The sequence below is a fragment of the Montipora foliosa genome, chromosome 13 (genome assembly GCF_036669935.1).
Source record: "Montipora foliosa isolate CH-2021 chromosome 13, ASM3666993v2, whole genome shotgun sequence".
Taxonomy (NCBI): domain Eukaryota; kingdom Metazoa; phylum Cnidaria; class Anthozoa; order Scleractinia; family Acroporidae; genus Montipora; species Montipora foliosa.
Window position 1 is genome coordinate 29,794,373 of NC_090881.1, and position 5,000 is coordinate 29,799,372.

Consider the following 5,000-nt stretch of genomic DNA (forward strand, 5'->3'; position numbering starts at 1 on the left):
CTGTTGAATTTACGAAGCAAATGTCAATCTTAAAACAAATCGGTCTGATAACACAATGACGCCGAATTAAGAATATAGGGTTATTTAAATACAGTTACATAAAAGGCAAATGATTCCTGTTTTATTCAATGACTTCGTTACACTCACGTGCTTATTTAACAACAAGTTTTTACCTATACGTTCATTAACATATATTATTTACAGTTATTGGTAGGAAGCTAAGGCTTTCGATTCTTCCACCAGACAAAGCCCACACCAGTCCGGCTTAGGTGCAATTTTACTACATCTTTGTTACATGTAAACTTAAGGATAAAGCTTCATCCAAAGATACGGGCCTTTCTCGATCGGTATCCACTACGGTCCTAATTATCCATTTTTATGCGAGTCTTTCTTGATTTGAACACTGCTATTTTAAGTTCAATGCTGTCCAAAACCAACCGTTGCCGCTCGACTACATTTCCTTTATGTTGCTAATTTTGCGCAGTTACGAAGCTGACTGAATATGTTTGAAAGTTTTGAATAGAGAATAGAACTTCGTTCCAGAAGAATTTGGCAATTTATCTAAGGTCACCAATATGGCGCCAGTGACATCACGAGCAAAAGAACATTACATTACATTACATTACATAACTTTCCTTGTCCAAAAAAGCGTTTTCCCGATTATTTTCCCACCGCAATCCTACCGGCTTAGTTCATATCAGCTTGTAATACAGTTTTTGTCCATACTTTTCCGTCTTTCATCCGTTTTGTTCTCGTTTTCAAGGTAACGAATTTCTGACCAGCTACACTTCGTTTCCAAAGTTCTAAGGCTGGACGAAACTGAAATAACAACTTAATGGTCAGAGATGATTCTCTTTAAAGTAATTTTTTTTTTCTTGGAGGGTATGTCTTAGCATGGGAATTTGGTTTCCCCCTACTACCGTCCACTTAACCATTTTTTTTATTTTTGTTCGATTGCATTTGTTAGTATAAGTCCATTTGTATCAGTTATGTATGGTTACGAACTGTGATTAAAGATTAAAAATTAAAGGCCCCGTCCACTCTAATGCGTTCTGGATCCCCGAAAACGGATGAAAAGATCTGCGTTCACAATAGCGTTTTCACATCGTATTCGGCCGTCCACACGAGAGACTGAAAACGGAGATCTAAAGATGCGTTTTTGTTAACAGGTTTTGTTTACGTCTTGGCGTGCGGGAAAGTGAGGCATACAACATATATATCATATCCGTTTTCGCCGTCCACACCAGGGCCCGGTTGTTCGAAAGCGGATTAACTTAATCCAGGATTAGCGTAAACTTTTGTTTCATGTTTTCAACTTATTGGTGAAAGTTACTTTTGCTTATTTTTGTTGTATAAGATTGACTTCTTCTAATGTAAAGTTTTGCCGAATGTCAGCCTTCAACAGCATTTAGAAATAGAGAAATTAACTCCTTGGTTAAATTTCATTAGTGCGGACGGGGCCTAAGTTGTGATACACATACGCTAGAGATCGCGTAAAACTATTTGTCGTTGAAAATTATTTTGTGCGTTTGTTTGTCGAGGATACTATATTTCATGAAAATCGTTGGGGAGAAAAGCACAGAAAAATCGCGTCGTCTTAGGTAAAAAAATTAACCTGGTTAAATTTCCAGTGACAGCGACAAGGATCGATGAGAATTAAAAAGAGAGTTTAAGACTACGGGGATTCATTTACATTTATATCTAATGGCGCTTTCCATTTGACAGAACTGACCGGCCAGACCGGGCATTTGGAAGGACTAGCTCTACAACGTGTTCAAATTAACACACTTCGAGGATGATATATACTCCTCCAGAACTATGCGAGGGATTATCATGCAAGTGTTCCTTCAAATTGTTGCATTTTCTTTGCAAACTGACGGGTCTGGCCGGCCAGTTCTGACAAAAGGAAAGCGCCCTAAAAAGAACTATAATAACAACGTTCTTATATATAGTCGTATAGACTAGCTATTGCAGCTTATGATTCCCACTATCTAAATTGACATCTTGAAGGGGAAAAACTGTGAAATGCTCGACCCACGCCAAGATTGGTCTCCTTTAGGGGATAAAGCTTTATTTTGTTTTAGACCGCATCCTCGTCATTTATATGGTCTGATCCGGGCTTTACTGAACGGAGATGCCGGGGATGTTGTAGCAGTATAGTCGCGGGTCACATGTCACGGTGAGTTGAGAACATCCCTTCTATGATTTGCCTCATCTCTGAGCTTCTGCATCGGAATACTTGCAACCAGTGAACTTGTGCGGGATGTTCGAGTTGAACGCGTAGTGCTTCTGCTGATGATTGTTTTTCTGTAGCGATCTTTTCTGCTTGGGCCACGACAGAGAACGCGATAAAATTCTTGACGATAATTTTCTGAAAAAATGACATAGAGAATAGGATTGATAGCACTGTTGGCATAACCCAGCCACGGAGTCACCATATAAATTTCCGGCAGAATTTTGCTTCCAATTAACTTTGGGTTGTATATCTTTATCACTTCAAGGGCTTGCCAAGGAAGCCACGACAAAGCAAACACAATCACTACTGTGATTAGCATCGCTGTGGCGCGTCTGCTCGTGGACTTCGCTTTCTTATTGGACATTAAATTACGATGTCCAGGGACTTTTCGGCTCCAAAGACGAAGTCCCGCCAAGCAGTACAAGATGGCAATAATTAGCAATGGAACCAGGTAGCCAAACATAAACAGAGCTGTCATGTAAGTAGCCTCTGATATATTTTCTAATTCCCAGCCAAGACTGTCTCCGCAAGCGAAAGTGTCAGTTCCAGTTTTTTTCCTATTTTTTGAAGCCATGATAGCGGGCAAAGTTAAAGCCAACGTGGAGAGCCAGGTTATTAGAATAGTAAAGCGTACAACATTACGCGTCATTATAGTTTTCATTGGAAACAGTATTGCGAAGCTGCGGTCGAGGGAAATAGCCACCAAGCTGAAGGTTGAAGCGGCTAAAGATACCACCTGAGCAGAGTGTAAAAACGTACATAAAACGTCACCCATAACAGTACCAAACCATAAGCCCATCACATAATACCATTTGAGAATGTAAGGTATGTCTATAGTCATAAAAAGATCGGCAACTGCCATGTTGGCGATTAACATGTTTGTTGAATTGCGCATGTGATTTACTGTGCATACGATGTACAAAACCACTGAGTTCCCAATCAGCGCCACGATAAAAATTGCCACTGCAAAAATTGTTACTCCAATCTGTACATTACGAGGAACCGGAAAAGGCTGAGGTCCTACGCTTGCCGAGGTGTTGGTTAAGTTGAGCGGTGCAGAAATCTCTAGAAAAAAAGGAATAGGAGAAAAACTCAGTTAAAACTGAAAAGCTGTTTTTTAATAGGTAAAAAAGGTTTAAAACGATTTAAAGTACTTAAAAAAGTTTCAACCTTGCGTAAAAGAGAGAATGTACAATCTTGTAATTTCTTCGAGCATATGCACGCATATACTATAAAATGTGGGAAAATGTTTATCCAAATGACTCGACAAAAGAAAACAAAAACTTTCGCCGTTGATTAATCCAAACCTCATAGCTGTGGTTTGACTTGTCAGCTGAAACTGTCAAAACGAAGATAAAGTTTTGAGATTTAATTTTCAGATTACGTTAGGATTTTAAGCTTGGGGCATGTCAGTCCCTCTATCAGGCTGTTAGGCACTCCTTTGGGAACGTTATGGTCCGACCTTTTCATGGTACCAATAAGTAATTAAGGTGGCTAAATTTAAAACCAGTTTCAACACTTTAAAGAGACCTTCTTATTAGAAGGATTGGCACTACAACACGTTATCACGTAACAGCAATGTTATGGTACCATGTGAAACATCACTTATTGCTGAACAAGATGCAGTTACCATGGAAACAGGAAAGCCTTGCAAAAAACACCATATATTTTGGCTTCAGCTGCTCATATCTGAAAAACGAATTGGGTGACCCCAATTTTTTATTGCACAAAAGTGATCAGCAGGCCAACATGAAACTCCCTGCAAAGTTTAAAACAATTCTGTGTAGCGTATTCAGAGCTACCTTAAATTTTCAATTATTTAATGTGGCCCTAAATCTACTCCACAAAATTTTTTGAAACTTTGCAGAAAGTTTCATTCTGGCATGCTGATTACATTTCAGAAATAAAAAATGGGGGTCACCTAGTTCGTTTTTGAGATATGAGCAGGGTGTTTTTGCAGGGCTTTCCTGTTGCCACGGTAACTTTTTACGTCACAAAAATGACCGAATTTTTTTCAGCAATAACTTTCTTATTAGAAGGATTGACACTACAATACTTGACCACTTAACAGCAATGTTATGGTACCATATCGAACGCCAATTTTCTTTCAAGAGATAAAACTGGTTTGAGCCACCTTAAATTCAGTTGGCGAGAAGATCGAGATAATCACTAAGACTTAAATAGACTGAATTGAATAACTCCTTTCGAGTATAGGGTCAATCAAGAAGCCGTTAACAGGTCTTTCAAATAAAACCTTTTACAGTTGATATTAAAGTCGGCGTCAATGACACAGCGTTTGAGTTGATTTGATTGCCGTAAGGTTATGAAACTGAAAAATTGAAATGAAGTTCTTGCTGACTCATTTATTAACCCAAGAAATTGTGTGTCTTTTAATTAAAAGCAAGCCAAAGTTTTACAGGACTCCTTTTTGTTTTACATCAATTTGATTGATTAGGCAAAGTAATAATGAAATGACAGAAGTAAAAACAGGAAAACAAAATACACGTTTTTGGCAATCTCCCACAGGCAAGAGATAAAAACTTAAATAACATGAAAAAACAATTACACTCCAAAGTATACACAAAAAATTGCAAGAAAAACATAAATCCGTCAGGATTTAGTTTTTGGAAGTTAAAGATCAAGACAATAATCATGAAAATGTTTCAACGCTTGCTTACTCGCGGATTGTATTATTGTGATGCGTCACGTTATTTAGGGTGCATTCGATTCACCGTATTCCGGAATAAGAATACGTGGAGTGATG

General features: G+C 38.3%; 1 pseudogene; it reads right to left on the bottom strand.

Moving 5' to 3' along the window:
- LOC137982172 (RYamide receptor-like) overlaps positions 1-5,000 on the bottom strand; it is a 14,743-nt pseudogene that overhangs the window by 253 nt on the left and 9,490 nt on the right.